This window comes from Mesoplodon mirus, assembly GCF_964341445.2.
Source record: "Mesoplodon mirus genome assembly, chromosome: 16".
Lineage (NCBI taxonomy): Eukaryota > Metazoa > Chordata > Mammalia > Artiodactyla > Ziphiidae > Mesoplodon > Mesoplodon mirus.
Genome location: NC_138992.1, coordinates 34,781,065 through 34,800,364, shown reverse-complemented (window position 1 = coordinate 34,800,364; position 19,300 = coordinate 34,781,065).

The following is a 19,300-nucleotide window of genomic DNA, read 5'->3' as shown; positions in this document are numbered from 1 at the left end:
AGACATTCTTGAAATAGTTACAAGATTTAAAAAATGCTTGGGAGGTTTTCCTTTAAAATAAATTCTGTAATATAATTCTTTTCTCCTCGCACTTGGTGGGGAGCTACATGGGGAAAATGAAAGGGGGGCCCCGTCTATGGAAGTTTGCCAGCGACCTCTGTGGTTAGGGTCGACCTGCCCGCTAGTCTCAGATGGCTGAGGATGAGGCCTGCGCCTGGAAAGAGGGTGGTGATGAGGGTCTTGAACAGGCAGAGCGCCCTTCATTTGAATGCAGTCGGAGCCTCTATGAATGCTTTTTGAACATGGTTTCCAACAGGCGAAAGAGAATAAAGAAGTTTGCATAAAGAAAGGACTTGGGTCATTCACTCTGGTTTTCACCTCGCTGGAGAGGGGAGGAACCCGGTAGAACTCAGAAAGAGGAGAGCGCCAGTGACTCACCGCTGAAGTGTCAGGCTGTCAGCGAGTTTCCCCGCAGGCAACAAGGGCTGGCTAGTTACTCACAGCCCACTTTCTCCCCAGCCTACATGCAGGACCGCAAAGAAAAGAGTCTGAACATCACAGCTCAGCTCTCTCGCTTTCTCTTCACAGCAAAGAGGGGAGCCTAGAGCTCATCTCCCCGCTCAGTCAGGGTGTGCAGGAGAATCAAAAGGGGGTCTGGTTAAATATAGAGTTGGAGTCAGTAGCTCTGGGTGGGACCCAACTAGCTGCATTTCTAATAAGCTCACAGGCGATTCTAATGCTAACATGGTCTCTGAATCACGCTGGAATAGCCAGAACCTAGCTGGTTCAGAATCAGCCACACTGAGGGGATGGAGTTGCCTCCTGTGGCCACTGTATTGATAAAGGTCATTTTTTTCTGGTGACAGCAAATCTCCAGTCTTATCCCTGCTGATGATCCCAGTGATCAAGTGCCGCCATCACCGTCTCTCACTGTCCTTCTTTATCTATCACACAGTCAGGCTATACTTAAGGCTCCCGTGACTGGGCCCCGAAGCAGGCCCCCTGGAAGGGAACATTCTCAGGACACAAAAGTGGAGACTGAAATCTCGCATTCACCAGGCGATTTTCTGCTCCATCACGCTGCTTCCAGCTGCTTTATGAGGAGTGGCTCAGCAAGGCAGCCCTTTCTCTGCTGCAGCAAGGCTGCACTTCAGGCTGGAGCCCTCAGCGGTGGAGTGTGCTTTGCATTCACCAGCCACTCCAGATGAAAGGACCATTGGCTTCTAAATGCATAAATTGCTATTTTTTTATGGCTCTCATAATAGGGAGGGGCTGCCCTACAAGTGGCGTGGAGGGCTCCCGGTTGGCAGTTTCTCCTGTTTTCCAAGCTTTGCTCATTTTTCACAGCTCTTGAACTCTCCCTCTCAATTCCAGCCTGCCCGAGTGGGTGGGAGAGCAGAGGATGGGGTGTAGGTGGAGGGTGCTAATTAGCTCAGGCTAAGAGCGGCCTTGGCAAGAAGCCACGAGAAGGGGAGGCCTCGTCAGACAGGTGGAGATGATGACTCAGGGATCACAAGAGAACCTGCATAGGAGCAGTTTGGGTAGCAACCAATATCTGGCTTGAGTCACTGATGGATGTTTACCATGGTATTAGGAGGAAAGCTGGAGCTATGATGATTCCTAAATAGGGAAAGACAGGTTGACAAAGACATGAACGCTGTCAAGTCAGAATAGGCACACCTGTCAGCTTTGTCGCCAGGATTTTTTGTTCTTTGATTAATGCCACAGAGCATGGAGCAGTGTGCAGATGGCTGTTTGGAAGTATCCTAGCGTCAATCAAAGAGTGCCCTCCTGGGTGGGGAGGGGAGTGGGCAAGCTGCTTCAGGGAGGGGGAATGACCTTCTCTCCTTCTTGGAGGCCACCTCAGCTCACCAAGGTGTCCTTTTTTTTTTTTTTTTTTTTTTTTCGGTACGCGGGCCTCTCACTGCTGTGGCCTCTCCCGTTGCGGAGCACAGGCTCCAGACGCGCAGGCTCAGCGGCCATGGCTCACGGGCCCAGCCGCTCCGCGGCATGTGGGATCTTCCCAGACCGGAGCACGAACCCGTGTCCCCTGCATCGGCAGGCGGACTCTCAACCACTGCGCCACCAGGGAAGCCCACCAAGGTGTCCTTGAGACTGTTCCCTCCAGAACTGACTTCTGCGAGGCAGGGCTGGCTGACAGGTCCTTGAAGAAACTGAATAAACACAACTTTCGTGACAGACCCTCCATGGTCTTCTGGGGGCATTCTCAAGGTATAGGTACATGGGAACATGGCCTGGAGTCCACTGGGGTTGGGGGAGGCCCTTTAGGTAGATAAGGGAGTTAATATGTTTAAAGAGCTTAGATCAGCATCCAGCCTTCTATAATAATAGCTATTACTGTGAGGCAATTCGATTCACTCTGGAGACGCCCCCAAACGCACCTGGAATTGGACAGCATCAGCCTGTCAGAAGGGACCATCTTCCCCGAGCTTCTGTAAATCAGTCTCCACCAGTTTGTCATGACCAATGTAATATATGTTGCAATGAGTTCTTCTCTGTTCAAAGAGTACGTATTTTCTATTGGTTTATGTCTTTTAAAAATAATTAAATTAGAATGGATTTGAAGTTGTTCTCTGAATAGTAGAGAAAGTTAGTCGTAGTTAACTCTCTGGGAATTATACATAACCATCAGCTTTGGTGAGCTACGCTGTGGTGTAGTGTGCTTATCAGCATATACCCTGCATGGGTTTAACTCCTGGCTCCTCCGGTTGCTATCTGTGTGACTATCTTTACGTTTTTTGTTTTTTGTTTTTTTTGGCTGTACCGTGCAGCGTGTGGGATCGAATGCAAGTCCCTTGTATTGGAAGCGTGGAGCCTTAACCACTGGACCACCAGGGAAGTCCCTACCTTTACCTTCTTTACCTTAATTTCCTCATCTGTGGAATGGAGGCTATAAGTGTATCTTAGAAGGTTGTAGTGAGAATTAAATATGTTCATGTGTGTAGGGCTCTTAGCACAGTGCCTAGCGCATAATTGTGCTACCTTATTGTCATCTCTTTGGACGTATTGGTTGTCCTTGGTCACATGTCTTATAATAGAAAGAAGACAGGGAACCACTCTACTAGATTATCTATTTGTCATTCCATCAGTATATTGGTCAGTATTTATCCAGGGTCTTCTTGTTTGAAAACTCTGTGCTTCACTTAAGGAAAACCAATTCTGTATATCCAGGTTTTCAAAGCTGATATTTGGGGATTAAGTGAATACCAAAGAATCATCTGCTTATTTTCTCAAAGATCTGATGCAGATATCCTTTCAAAATCCAGCTCCTTTAGTGCATTCAAAATGTAACTCAATGAAAACATTGATTTCATGGATTGTTCCAGAATATCCCCAGAATTTGTCCTGCATTTTCACTATGAACCAAATTCCAGAGTAACCAAACAGCCCTAGTAAATGAAGGAAGATTTTTCTATGTTGAAATTATGGAGGAATTGAATTATGAAGGAAATGACACAGTTAGAAAATGATCATTTTGCAGACCCTAATGAAAAAATGAAACAAGTGACGATCATCAATAGAGGGTAAAGTAGAGGTTGGTGAGGAACTTTACAACAGAGCATGCAAGCTATTACCAGCCGAAGTCACTGAGCAATCTTGGCATCACTAAAAATACAACCGAATATTGTATACCTCCAGACAGGACATAAAATGAATTAAATAGGATCACCAGTGAAGTGTACTTGGAAGAAAAATTGAATTTGGGCCAAGTCCAGCCATTAATTCTAAATTCCAGGCCATAGAAAATCAAGTGGGGAGACAGACATGTTAAACAGCATCATGAAAAAGGAATCAGTGAAAGCCAGGATGTAAGATACCCCAGAGAAGCTGACTTGGTTTCCTCAACAAGTCAATCACTTGTAAAGAAATGTGCAGGGATGACTCTTCTAAATGAAAAGAGATTAAGAGATGTAAACACCACACACAGTGGATGGACTATTTGGATCCTGATTTGAGCAAACAACTCTAAAGATAATTTCAATAAGTGAGAAAAGTTAAATATGGCCTGGTATTAGATGCTATTGAGGAATTAATTGTTAATTTTAGTAAGTGTGATGATGGCCTTATAGTTATATAGGGACATATCCTTTCAGGGAGACACATGTGGAAGTTTTGAAAGATGAAATGACATGATATTTGGAATCTCTTTAAAATATTCCAGCAATAAATAAAACAACCATCAAAAAAAAAAAAAAAAGTAGAGGGAGGGGCTTCCCTGGTGGCGCAGTGGTTGAGAGTCTGCCTGCGGATGCAGAGGACACAGATTTGTGCCCCGGTCTGGGAAGATCCCACATGCCGCAGAGCGGCTGGGCCTGTGAGCTGTGGCTGCTCAGCCTGTGCGTCCGGAGCCTGTGCTCCGCAACGGGAGAGGCCACAGCAGTGAGAGGCCCGCGTACCGCAAAAAAAAAAAAAAAAAAAAGCAGAGGGAGAGGGTAAAATAAATCTGGCAAAATGTGGTGGTTGTTGAAGCTGGTGATTAATAGTTGATTGTGTGTGTGTATTTTCTCCTTTTGAGTATGCTTAGAAATTTTCATAATAAAAATTTTAAGAAAAAAACCCCAAATAGACATTATTAAAACAAAATTTAAACAAATTTGCAACATTCAATACTCTCCCTCTGTTATAGGCTGAACTGTGTCCCATACAAATTCATACGTTGAAGCCCTAAGCCCCAGTACCTTATTTGTAGGCAGGACCTTTAAAGAGGTAATTAAGGTAAAATGAGGTCATATGAGTGGGAACCTACTCCAATATGACTAATGTCCTTATAAGAAGGGGAGATTAGGATATAGACACACAGAGGGAAGATCACATGAAGACACATGGGGATGATGGACATCTACAAGCCAAGGAGACGGGCCTCAGAGGAAACAAATGTGCCAACACCTTAATCTTGGATGTGTGTCTCCAGGACTGTGAGAAAAACAAATTTTTATTGTTAAAGCCACCCAGTCTGACCTAGCAGACTAATATACCCCTTTCCTGCTTGGTTTTCTTTACAGCATTTACCACTATCTAATGCATTGTATTTTTATTTCTTTTTGCCAGTCTTCTCCCACTAGAATGTACATGAAGGTGGTAAATTTTGTCTATTTTGTCAACTGCTGAATCCGCAGCACATATAACAGGGCTTGACCCATTGAGCACAAAAGTTGTTCAATAAATAAATGTGAAATGTTGGATTGATGAATGAACATAGAATAGAGGTACTTCATAATTACCTGCTAGGTTGACAACATGTTTTCCAGGGTAAGAATTGTCATCCAGCCCATTCTACCTCTGTCTATCTACTGCATCCTACAGTCTGTTCCAAATTTCTGAATTTGGCCTAGAGACTAAGCACTTTGGGAGTTTGGCTTGCAGAGAAGCTACTCTGTATTCTGATTTTCTTCCAGCCTACAGTAAGCCCAAGACCCTTTGTGCATCTGTACGCAGAGAAATTTGGGGGAGGCTCCAAACTATTCTAGTGTCTCTCTATAGGGGTCTGAAGAAGCAAAGTATAAGTGAAGCTTTGGAGAGGTGAAAATGTGGCTAGGAGGAAAAAAGAAGAGCAAAATGAGAGCCTATCCATAGGGGACATTTGTCACATTTCCTGGCTGCATGCACAGCACCTACTGAAAACCCTTCCTGTGTTTGGAGAAGGTCCTGCCTCATGAGCCCTGGATCCCAGAGTGGAACGTTTTCCCAGGCTCCCTTGCAGCTAATGCACAGGCATGTGACCTTGCCTTTACCAATCAGCCACCAAACCTGCCTGCAACTTTGCTTTGAAAGTAGGCAATGTAAGAAGGCCAGCACCATCTAGAACCTATTTTCTGGGAAAGATGGTAGAGAGGATTTGGGGCAGTGGCAGTGGCTGAAAGGTGAAGGTCTTGATGCAGAAGTGCCACTGGTGCTGAAGGCAGTTGCTTACTAAAGTAAGTTCCCCGTCTAAGTAGCAACATTACAAACCGGAGCACCAGTGCCTGGTGGCCATGGTGACAGTACAGTTCTGCAACATGGCTGTGAATGCTTCTCCTTAGGAACGCCTCCAGTCCTCCTGGTAATTCTGTGAGCTGCCCAGTGCCCTTTGAGTGTACTCCTTTTCCACTTAACCAAAGAAATTTAAGCAAAAGGAGTACAGGGCCTCCCTGGTGGCGCAGTGGTTGAGAGTCCGCCTGCCGATGCAGGGGATACGGGTTCGTGCCCCGGTCTGGGAGGATCCCATATGCCGCGGAGCGGCTGGGCCCGTGAGCCATGGCCGCTGGGCCTGCGCATCCGGAGCCTGTGCTCCGCAACGGGAGAGGCCACAACAGTGAGAGGCCCGTGTACCGCAAAAAAAAAAAAAAAAAGCAAAAGGAGTACAGGTTCGCAAACCACAAGACACATTTAAGGCATATCCTTGGAAAGAGAATGAAAAAAACTTTTTTTTGGTAAGATATACGTTTAACCGTTTTTAAGTGCAGAATTAGTAGCATGAAGTACGTTCACAACGTTGTGCAACCACCAGCACAATCCATTTCCAGAACCTTGAGAATGAAAAAGTTTAACGTGGGTTCATGTCTTGAAGATTCTAGATTTCGAGGTCACTTTTAGTTCAAGCTCAAGAGCATTCACTGTCTAATTTCTGCAGCATAAGCTCCACAGGTCTGTTATTTATTGCTGCATTGCTAGCATCCAGCAGGTGCCTGGAAAAGATGTGTTTGAAATGGGAAGGTCAAATGGGATATTCTGTGGTCCAGGACTTGTACAGTCTGAACGGGGTGTCGACAGGTATATACACACACTGTGTGTGGACACTGTGTGTTCCTTTAGTGGGAAGAAGTGATATTACTGAATGGGTGAAGTAGCGGTTCCCAGCCCTGGCACTCCTGTTCCCTGGGTGTTGGGGGCTGGAAAAGCTAATATAAATTTTTCTTTGACCTGGGATGAAGCTAACAAGGTCTACTAAAGACCCCCGTGGCTGGAATTAGAACAAGTGAGTGAGGGCACGTCAGTTAGTTTCTGCTTCATAGATGCTCAGACAGGCTTTCAGTGATATAATAAGAATTTCTAATATTTGGGGGAGGAAAGTTGGTAATAAAACATTATTTGGTGGTAAAAGAGTTGGGGGGAACACTCAGTCATTCATTCAACAGTATTTATTGAGCATCTGTTTTGTGTCAACTTCTTTTCTGGGTACTGAAGTCTCTGCCACAAACAAAACAGACACGTGCCTTATATCTAGAGCTCGTGTGGAGAGAGACAGAAATTAAACAAATGTCAGATATGTCTGGTGGGGAAAGTGCTAGAGGTATATGTTATTTGTCATACAGTCATCCTGGAGGGTCCCTGAGAAGGTGATATTTGAGTGGGAACCTTAGGAAAGTGAGAGAGGGTATCACATTGACCTCTAGAGTGTTCCAGACAGGGAGAGCAGGAGGTGCAGAGCTCTGGGGTAGGAATGCACTGGGCAGATCCCGGGAACCAAGGGAGGGTCAGTGCAGCCAGAGTGCAGTGAGGGGAGAGTTGTAGGTGAGAAGGTCCAAGAGGCGACAGAGAAGATATTTTGCTCTGGAATATTCGGAGTGAATATTCGGCGGACATACCTCTTGGGTCTGAAAGATGTTTTCTTGAAAGTGTTTACCGTCCTGTAGGGCAAGGGGGACAAAGGGACCCTCTTTTCTCACAGGTTTTGTTTTTTTTTTTTTTTGCAGTATGCGGGTCTCTCACTGCTGTGGCCTCTCCCGCCACGGAGCACAGGCTCCGGACGCGCAGGCTCAGCGGCCATGGCTCACGGGCCCAGCCGCTCCGCGGCATGTGGGATCTTCCCGGACCGGGGAACAAACCCACGTCCCCTGCATCGGCAGGCGGACTCCCAACCACTGCGCCACCAGGGAAGCCCCTCACAGGCTTTTTGATTGTTCTTTCTCTTGAGTGCTAGCTATCAGGGTGAAGTGCCATTTTTACTTCCTGGCTTCCTGGGGCTAAGCTGGCTTTTCTGCAATGAGATGGGAACATTTGTGTGCCTTGTGCAAGCCGAGGGCAGAGTCTGTCCCCGGTGCCTGGCAAGGGACCAACTGTGCTGTCAGTGAGTGGGATGTGAGACTCATCAATAAGGTAAAGATGCTAGTATGAGAAGAAAAGGAAAGATCCAGTGTGGAGGACAAAGGGAGGAGAGAGAACTCTAAGACAAAAAGCCTGTAAAGGGTGGAGTGCTGAAGACGGTAGAACAATACCCTCTCCCCCGGCCCCTCAACATTTTCTTGGACCTCTTGAAAATGATTGCTTGTATTTCTGCTCATAGTTTCCCATTAATTTTCCTGATATTAAGAGAAAAGACAAGATCGCTGGAGCTGAGCAGAGAGTCTAATAAACAGCAGGTGCCCGTGTTCCTCCCCGGGATGCTCATGCCTGGGGAACGTGTCATATTTGAAACTGGCATTGTGGAGCCAGCCAGGGCCACGTGTACGCCCTGTGCAGGTGAACATCTGATTAAATACAAGGGGAATTATGCTGTTTTCTTTCAGCCTGTTCTTTGCTGGCACAAACTATTCTTTGATATGAAGCTGAAATTATCATATTCTGTCTGATACATAATCTCAGTATCCCCATGTTTCCAGATCTTCTGTAAGCTCCTCTTTTTAATACCCAAATTTAATAGCCTGAATCTTTGTTTTGCATGACTGCTGGAAACCAGTCCCCTCTGGATATTTCTGAGGGGGTTGGCAAGTGCTTGCATGCCCAGGTGCTGCATGTCAATTACTCCCCACCTCCCACCCATGGCACCTTCTGCTTTTCTGTCAATGGCTGTCCCATCACTCTTTTCCATGCTACTACTCTCTGTCCACCCAAGCGTGGACACAGCCCCCTCATTTATTCCCCACTCACCTCCAAAACCGAGCTGGTATGTGTGGAGGTACGGTGAGAGTCAACATATTTAACAGCTGCTCTGGCCCAGGGCATAGCCAGTCAATCCTAAAGGATCCTGGCTGTGTCAGGCAGAGTCCGTTAGTGTCTGGATCATTGGGGTGGTTAAAGGGTCCTGGGGCTGGGAGCCTGGGTGCTCAAGGCAGTGTTGGTGGGAACTGGGAGAGAAGGCTCAGGACAGAGGCTAATTTACCAATATTTTAATAATATTTTAACACCTAGTATAGCTATACTGTATGTACTCACTAGTCTTGTGCAACAGATTTGCTGAAGCAGTGAAGATACTGCTGGGGCAACTTAAAATTAGGTCTCAAACATGACTGTAAGCCTATCAGTCATGCCCCATTGGAAGGAACCCCTCACTGGTGGTCTCTCTCCTCAGGGACCAGCTAGCCGCCATGATTCTGGGGTCTCTTCCCTCAGAACTGAGTTCCTTCTCAAATCTACTTCCACTCTCAAGTCTAGAATCCCAGCCCCCCACCCACATTCAGCTCAGCTCAAACATTTGTCAGGGAAAACTGAAAATTTCCTCACAAAAACGCCCTCCAAAGAAATCATAGTCATGATTTTACCTCATTTATGAAGCGCAGCCTCAACCCATCTTACCCGCCCCTTTGCATAGCCAAAGTGCCACTGAATGTTTTCCTCAGCATCAGAGCAGTTTCAACCCTAGGATGGGTTCTGCCCCCACCCCCTAGAGCAAGGGGTACAACTTATAGCCATCTTTCAAAATAGCATATTGAATTTTCTACCCTAGACATGGAAAGCACTTAGCCAGTGCCCAGTAGATAACAGAGGCTGAATAAGAGACATTTTTGTCCATTACTCCTTAGTCACAGCTCTTAGTAGTTTCTCAACAACTTTATTGAAGAAATGGATTCATTCCTTCATTCATCTGTTCAACAAATATGTATCCAACTATGTGCTAGGCACTGTGTTTGTTTGGGGAAACAAAAGAAAGCCAAAGATCCCTGCTCTTGTGGAGCTTATATTTTAGTAGGGGAGACAACCATCACAAAATAGGTGAGTAAAATTCAAGGCATGTAAAACAGTAATACATGCTAAGAAGCTAAAAAGCAGGAAGGATGAATAGGTAGTGCTGAGGGGATTTTAGATAATGATTTTGATTTTAGAGATAAAGATTTTGTGTGATTTTAGATAGAGAACTGGGAAGGTGACACTTGAGTAGAGAGCTCCTGCTGCCAACTGGGGGTGGGATGGGGAAGAGAAAACCCATTACTGCACAGCTAGCAAAACCCGTGACTTTGGGAAACCAGTTTGTAATAATGACTGAATTGAAATACAGACAAGTGCTCCAGGTGGTCCTTGATTTTCTCCTTCATTGAATAAGGATGAGGGGTTTTTTTGTTTTTGTTTTTGTTTTTGTTTTTAAGAAGGAGCTATGTTTTCTCACTTTTAGTGCTTTTGGCAATCATCACACTTATCCTTCCATCTCCCTAAGCTATAGGAGGATAAATATCTCCAGCACAGTAGAGGCAGACGATTAAACTTGTGGTTTGTTTATGCCAGGAAATAAAGACAAATGTGACATTTCTTCTCTTGGTGCCCTGCATTTTTCCCAGTAAATCAATCATGAATGGTAACTTTTGAGCTGCTTTTATGTACCTGAACAAGGTATAGTTGTTTCAAATAATTTCACTTTGAAATAACCCAATAATGAATTTTGCTATCACATTTCCAGAGCTTATCTGTGTTGGGCAGTTTTGTTGACCCACAAACTCGAACTGTTGTCTGTAACAACAAGTGTTTAGATTTAGGCTGATATAGGAGGCTGTAAGAAGTGATAAATTTTTAGAGGTTTTCAATGTTAAAACAAGAGTTCTGTCTTCTAGCAACTCATGTTCCTGTCATATCCTATACACCTTGAGTTTGGAGATGGCATTCTTATTGATAACAAAACAGTTCAGTGCTTATTTGGTGCTCTGTAGCTACGGCCAGTTGTTCTTGGATAAGGTTGCTGTGTGGAACTCCACTTTTATCTTGTATATTCTTTGGAGGAGGTGTCATCCTTGGAAGGGGTGGCCAGCCTATACTCAATAGCCATGCACCTGGCCTGGCCAGCCAGTCTGCCTCTCTTCTTTTCAGCCATGCCTTTCAATACTTTGATTAAATGACCTGCCAGAGGAAGTATTGTCTGAATGTTTAATCCTGGAAAAAATCCTGATAGAACTCACAGTTAGAAGAACTGAGTTCTAATTCCAGCTTCCTCACTTATTTGGGTGAGTCATTTCATTTCCCTAAGCCACAGTTTCCCCATCTATAAAATGGGAAGACTGATAGCAATCTCACAGGGCTATGGTGTCAACAGAATAAAATAATGTCTATAAAATATCTCACATGCTGCCCAGCTTGGAAGTAAATCATAGGCACTATTATTTCAGGTATTTTGAAGATCAAATGAGTTTCACAGTCATGGAAGCATTTTGTCTCTTGTAAAGAATTATCACCTAGAGGGCAGAGAGCAGAAGCAAGAAGAACTACAGTCCTGCAGCCTGTGGAACAGAAACCACATTCACAGAAAGATAGACAAGATGAAAAGGTGGAGGGCTATGTACCAGATGAAGGAACAAGATAAAACCCCAGAAAAACAACTAAATGAAGTAGAGATAGGCAACCTTCCAGAAAAAGAATTCAGAATAATGATAGTGAAGATGATCCAGGACCTCGGAAAAAGAATGGAGGCAAAGATCAAGAAGATGCAAGAAATGTTTAACAAAGACCTAGAAGAATTAAAGAACAAACAAACAGACATGAACAATACAATAACTGAAATGAAAACTACACTAGAAGGAATCAATAGCAGAATAACTGAGGCAGAAGAACGGATAAGTGACTTGGAAGACAGAATGGTGGAATTCACTGCTGTGGAACAGAATAAAGAAAAAAGAATGAAAAGAAATGAAGACCGACTAAGAGACCTCTGGGACAACATTAAACGCAAAAACATTTGAATTATAGGGGTCTCAGAAGGAGAAGAGAGAAAGGACCAGAGAAAATGTTTGAAGAAATTATAGTCAAAAATTTCCCTAGCATGGGAAAGGAAATAGCTACCCAAGTCCAGGAAGTACAGAGAGTCCCATACAGGATAAACCCAAGGAGAAACACACCGAGACACACAGTAATCAAATTGGCAAAAATTAAAGACGAGGAAAAATTATTGAAAGCAGCAAGGGAAAAATGACAAATAACCTACAAGGGAACTCCCATAAGGTTAACAGCTGATTTCTCAGCAGAAACTCTACAAGCCAGAAGGGAGTGGCATGATATACTTAAAGTGATGAAAGGGAAGAACCTACAACCAAGAGTACTCTACCCAGCAAGGATCTCATTCAGATTCAAAGGAGAAATCAAAAGCTTTACAGACAAGCAAACGCTAGGAGAATTCAGCACCACCAAACCAGCTCTACAACAAATGTGAAAGGAACTTCTCTAAGTGGGAAACACAAGAAAAGAAAAGGGCCTACAAAAACAAACCCAAAACAATTAAGAAAATGGTCATAGGAACATGCATATTGATAATTACCTTAAACGTGAATGGACTAAATGCTCCAACCAAAAGACACAGGCTCACTGAATGGATACAAAAACAAGACCCATATATATGCTGTCTACAAGACACCCACTTCAGACCTAGGGACACATACAGACTGAAAGTAAGGGGATGGAAAAAGGTATTCCATGCAAATGGAAATCAAAAGAAAGCTGGAGTAGCAATACTCATATCAGAAAACATAGGCTTTAAATTAAAGAATGTTACAAGAGACAAGGAAGGACACTACATAATGATCAAGGGATCAAACCAAGAAGAAGATATAACAATTATAAATATATATGCACCCAACATAGGAGCACCTCAATACATAAGGCAACTGCTAACAGCTATAAAAGAGGAAATCAACAGTAACACAATAATAGTGGGGGACTTTAACACCTCACTTACACCAATGGACAGATCATCCAAACAGAAAATTAATAAGGAAACACAAGCTTTAAATGATACAATAGACCACATAGATTTAATTGATATTTATAAGACATTCCATCCAAAAACAGCAGATTACACTTTCTTCTCAAGTGCGCACGGAACATTCTCCAGGATAGATCACATCTTGGGTCACAAATCAAGCCTCAGTAAATTTAAGAAAATTGAAATCATATCAAGCATCTTTTCTGACCACAACGCTATGAGATTAGAAATCAATTACAGGGAAAAAAATGTAAAAAACACAAATACATGGAGGCTAAACAATACATTACTAAATAACCAAGAGATCATTGAAAATATCAAAGAGGAAATCAAAAAATACCTAGAGACAAATGACAATGAAAACACGATGATCCAAAACCTATGGGATGCAGCAAAAGCAGTTCTAAGAGGGAAGTTTATAGCTATACAAGCCTACCTCAAGAAACAAGAAAAATCTCAGATAAACAATCTAACCTTACACCTAAAGGAACTAGGGAAAGAACAAACAAAACCCAAAGTTAGCAGAAGGAAAGAAATCATAAAGATCAGAGCAGAAATAAATGAAATAGAAACAAAGAAAACAATAACAAAGATCAATAAAACTAAAATCTGGTTCTTCAAGAAGATAAACAAAATTGATAAACCATTAGCCAGACTCATCAAGAAAAAGAGGGAGAGGACTCAAATCAATAAAATTAGAAATGAAAAAGGAGAAGTTACAACAGACATTGCAGAAATCCAAAGCATCCTAAGAGAGTACTACAAGCAACTCTATGCCAATAAAATGGACAACCTGGAAGAAATGGACAGATTCTTAGAAAGGTATAACCTTCCAAGACTGAACCAGGAAGAAACAGAAAATATGAACAGATAAATCACAAGTAATGAAATTGAAACTGTGATTAAGAATCTTCCAACAAACAAAAGTCCAGGACCAGATGACATGATACTATACATAGAGAATCCTAAAGATGGCACCAGAAAACTACTAGAGCTAATCAATGAATTTGGTAAAGTTGCAGGACACAAAATTAATGCACAGACTTGTTAATCTCTTGCATTCCTATATATTAATGATGAAAAATCTGAAAGAGAAATTAAGGAAACACTCCCATTTACCATTGCAACAAAAAGAATAAAATACCTAGGAATAAACCTACCTAGGGAGACAAAAGACCTGTATGCAGAAAATTATAAGACACTGATGAAAGAAATTAAAGATGATATAAACAGACGGAGAGATATACCATGTTCTTGCATCAGAAGAATCAATATTGTGAAAATGACTATACTACCCAAAGCAATCTACAGATTCAATACAATCCCTATCAAATTACCAATGGCATTTTTTATAGAACTAGAACAAAAAAATCTTAAAATTTGTATGGAGACCCAAAAGACCCTGAATAGCCAAAGCAGTCTTGAGGGAAAAAAGCAGAGCTGGAGGAATCAGACTCCCTGACTTCAGACTATACTACAAAGCTTTGTACTGTACTACAAAGCTACAGTCATTAAGACAATATGGTACTGGCACAAAAACAGAAATATAGATCAATGAAACAAGATAGAAAGCCCAGAGATAAACCCACACACCTATGGTCAACTAGTCTATGACAAAGGAGGCAAGGATATACAATGGAGAAGAGACAGTCTCTTCAATAAGTGGTGCTGGGAAAACTGGACAGCTACATGTAAAAGAATGAAATTAGAACACTCCCTAACACCATACACAAAAATAAACTCAAAATGGATTAGAGATCTAAGTGGAAGACCGGACACTATAAAACTCTTAGAGGAAAACATAGGAAGAACACTCTTTGACATAAATACAGCAAGATCTTTTTTGATCCACCTCCTAGAGTAATGGAAATAAAAACAAAAATAAACAAATGGGACCTAATGAAACTTAAAAGCTTTTGCATAGCAAAGGAAACCATAAACAAGATGAAAAGACAGCCCTCAGAATGGGAGAAGATATTTGCAAACGAATCAACAGACAAAGGGTTAATTTCCAAAATTTACAAGCAGCTCAGGCAGCTCAATATGAAAAAAACAAACAACTCAATTCAAAAATGGGCAGAAGACCTAAATAGACATTTCTCCAAAGAAGATACACAGATTGCCAACAAACACATGAAAGAATGCTCAACATCACTAATCATTAGAGAAATGTAAATCAAAACTACAATGAGGTATCACCTCACACCAGCTAGAATGGGCATCATCAGAAAATCTACAAACCACAAATGCTGGAGAGGGTGTGGACAAAAGGGAACCCTCTTGCACTGTTGGTGGGAATGTAAACTGATACAGCCACTATGGAGAACAGTATGGAGGTTCCTTAAAAAACTACAAATAGAACTACCATGCGACCCAGCAATCCCACTACTGGGCATATACCCAGAGAAAACCATAATTCAAAAACACACATGCACCCCAATGTTCATTGCAGCACTATTTACAATAACCAGGTCATGGAAGCAACCTAAATGCCCATCAACAGATGAATGGATAAAGAAGATGTGGTACATATATACAATGGAATATTACTCAGCCATAAAAAGGAACGAAACTGGGTCATTTGTAGAGATGTGGATGGATCTAGATACTGTCATACAGAGTGAAGTAAGTCAGAAAGAGAAAAACAAATATTGTATATTAACCCATATATGTGGAACCTAGAAAAATGGTACAAATGAACCGGTTTGCAGGGCAGAAGTTGAGACACAGATGTAGAGAACAAACGTATGGACACCAAGGGGGGAAAGCGGTGGGGAGTGGGAGTGGTGGTGTGCGGAATTGGGTGATTGGGATTGACATGTACACACTAATGTGTATAAAATGGATGACTAATAAGAACCTGTTGTATAAAAAGTTAAATAAAATTCAAAAGAAAAAAAAAGAATTATCACCATCATCACTGCCGTCACCACTGCTGTCATTGAGCAGCCCTGTTTTCTCTACATAATTATAAACCCCTCTTCAATTTAACCCAGTTCCAAGTATCCAAAGGACATTTAACGTATGTTATTTGCTACAGTATTCTATAGAGAAGGACATGAGACTAAAATCAGAAGTCTTGTGTTCTGGTTACAGTTTTCCTCTAGATCTTTATGGAACCTTAGAGAAGTCACAAACTCCGAGCCTTTCTGACCATCTGTAAAATGGGAAAGTTGAACTCCTAAATTTCCACAGTGCCCCTAACTTTTATAACCCTGTGTAAAGTGAAGGCAGGAATGGAATTGTGGGTTTAGATTTCTGTGAAATGAGAGATGAAGGAGGTTTCCATGTCAGCCCTGGCTTCTGTGTTCTGCCTACCTTCGGCCTCACCCTGCAGGTGAGTCAGCCAGAGCATCTTTCTGAAATGGAAATGCAATTGTCACTCATCTGCTTAAAATCTAGCGGGGGCAGGGGGTGGGCAGGAGAGATAAACTAGGAGTTTTGGATTAACATATACATACTACTATATATAAAATAGGTAAACAACAAGGACCTCCTGTATAGCACAGGGAACAATACTCAGTAACTTGTAATACATTAGAAAAAAATACATGTTCCCTAATGAGGAAACAAACTATAATATCTTAATAGTTACAATATTATTCTCAAGTTAAAATAATGGTGCTGAGACTAAGTAATAACAGGGAAAGTGGTTAATAATGAAGTTGAAAAATGCAAGCCAAAAATATTTTGCATATAGTGTGATTATAACTATGCTAAGACAAAATAGTTTACTTTTTTAAAAAAGACAATTAAAAAAACCAGAGATATGAAGAGTAGTTGATTTGAGTAATTTTTCCTCCTTTGTAACTCTTATTTTCCAATGTTTCTCTTTGATGAGAGCATATTATTTTTTTTCAAATTATTTTCATTGCTTTTTTCCCTTATTCCAGAAATAAGCATGTTCATTTAGGAACTTCAGAAAATCCAGCTAAGATTAAAAGAAAAATACCTGTACTCCCCACCTGTCACAAATAACCACTGTTAAATTCTCCTGCATATTTTATGTATACATGTATATACAGACACACGCAAATATATTCATACACAAATATATACATATACATACAAGAGGATTTAATGGTGGTTTTATATATGAAAATTTTTTTAATTATAAAAATTCTGGTACCCAGAGTAGGCAAAAACAGGCAAACAGTCCCCTTTATAGGTTCTCTTAATTAGGCTCACTCCTACCTGGGTGTCACACATCTTACATAAGGGTTACCGGCATTCTCTACCCTAGGATAGCAGCCCCGTTTTCTACCTTCAGGATTCACACGGTAGAAAGTGCTTCCGGGTCCCAGGAGGGGAAAACTGCTTTCTGTGTGAGAAGTTTAGCAGCTTTCTTATTCTCATTTTACTCTTTATGCTCAGAATCTAACTTTAGAACTCTCAATATAACAACGGAGGCATGAGTCAAGGATATTTAATCATCTGTAACATTGAGATCCTGACCATCTACAGGAGCCCTGTTTCTTAGGGTTTCTAACTAGGTGGCACCCCACTGTGCCTCCGGCTGAAGGAGATGAAAGGTGAGTGTAGGACCAGGCCGTTTTCTGTGGGCACAGCTCCCCTGTCCACAGCTGGGTATTAGAGACATGAATCGGAGTGGTGAACACATTCATTCGTGCCTACAAAGATAGCTTCACCAAAACTGGAACCTAGGAGGAAGACTTTTATAGAAACTCAACCCACTCACCAAGCCTGATCCTACTGGGAACCAAGCTATGGGACTTGCCCAACCAAACCAAACCGTGAAACAAGTTCATTCATTCAACAACCACTCGAATGGTGACTGCACAGATGTGCCAGGTGCCAGGGGTACAAAGATTACCAAGACAGCAAGATCCCTTCTGGTGGTGAAAATGTCCCCTCCTCTCAAAAAAAGGGTAAACCTGGGAGCAGTCAGTTGTGTAATGGGCAGCAGGAAGTTTTCCAGGCAGAGGCTGTGACATGTGGAAAAGGGGGTGGGGAAGAGCTCGCTATGTTCAAGGAACTGCAAATAGACCAGTGCAGCTTCAGAGTGGTGAACAGGAAGTGGCAAAGGGTGAGGTGGAATTCGCAGGGGATTGAAGGCCATGGTGGAAAGTGTGGATTTCATTCTCAGGGCAGTAAAGAGCTAGAAGGAATTTAAACAGACTAGAGACGTGAGGAAGGACTTTGGCAACTCTGGTTTCCCTTTCACTCCTCTCCAAGGTGTCCATTCTCCTGTCTCCCCCTCATCCTCACCTCCCCACCATACTCTCAGCTCCTCTCCTCAGGTCCCTCAATTTCTAAGGTAAGTTTCTTCTTTTTTCTTTTTCTTTTTTTTTTTTTTGCGGTACGCGGGCCTCTCACTGCTATGGCCTCTCCCGCTGCGGAGCGCAGGCTCCGGACGCGCAGGCTCAGCGGCCATGGCTCACAGGCCCAGCCGCTCCGCGGCATGTGGGATCTTCCCGGACCAGGGCACGAACCCGTGTCCCCTGCATCGGCAGGCGGACTCTCAACCACTGCACCACCAGGGAAGCCCTCAAAGTAAGTTTCAATCATAAGAGGCCAGAAGACATTCCCAGGAGTTTGCCCTGTAATGGTAGTTAAAGCCTGCAGACAAGGGCTGATTATCTGACTACAGAATTGTAGGAGAGAATTGGTGGAACATTCTTTAATCATGGGCTATTCTTCCAACTCTGGTCACACACCTCACAAAGGATCAGACTTGTCTCCAAGGAAGTCAAGTAAGCACCTGGTGCCTACTTTCCTGATGGGGGACCACAGCTCCATCCTCAGGATTTGAATTCTAGGATAAAGGGCAGGATTTGAATCCTAGGGTCTTAAGAACAGCAGGGATCTTGGAGTTTCCCTGGGTCATAGCCCACATCACCCAGGCTCTTCTGGAGGGCAGGCTCCAACTATTTCCTTCATTTTTATCAGATTTGGATAATTGGTATCTTACCATGTTTTCCATCTCTTGATCACCTACTGAGAGGGGCTGATGAATGGAAAAAGAGCCAGCAGGATCGAGGTAATCCACAAATTAGACATCCCTTCTTGCTGTCATCAGAAGTGGTCTGTGTTCCATCTTTCATGAGAAAGAAACTTCAACCTTGAATGACTAAGCTGAAACTCATGGCATTATCTCCCTCTTAGTCTTACCATGCAGGGTTTTTTCCCTAATATATCTTCAAGTCTCCTTCAAATCTTTGAAATATTATCATGTAGCTACTGTAATACATCTTTTGAATTATGGAAATTTTAATGCAATAAAGCTTCTCTGTTGCCTGCCACAGTGTCAAGTATTATCTGGTAGATCTCAGATACCCCAGGTGTATCTCTCTCCCACACCTCCCCCCAGCTCATATCCCCTTCAAAACACCAGCCTCGACTTGGCACCATGGGACTCCTCAATTCACCTGTGTCAACCAACCG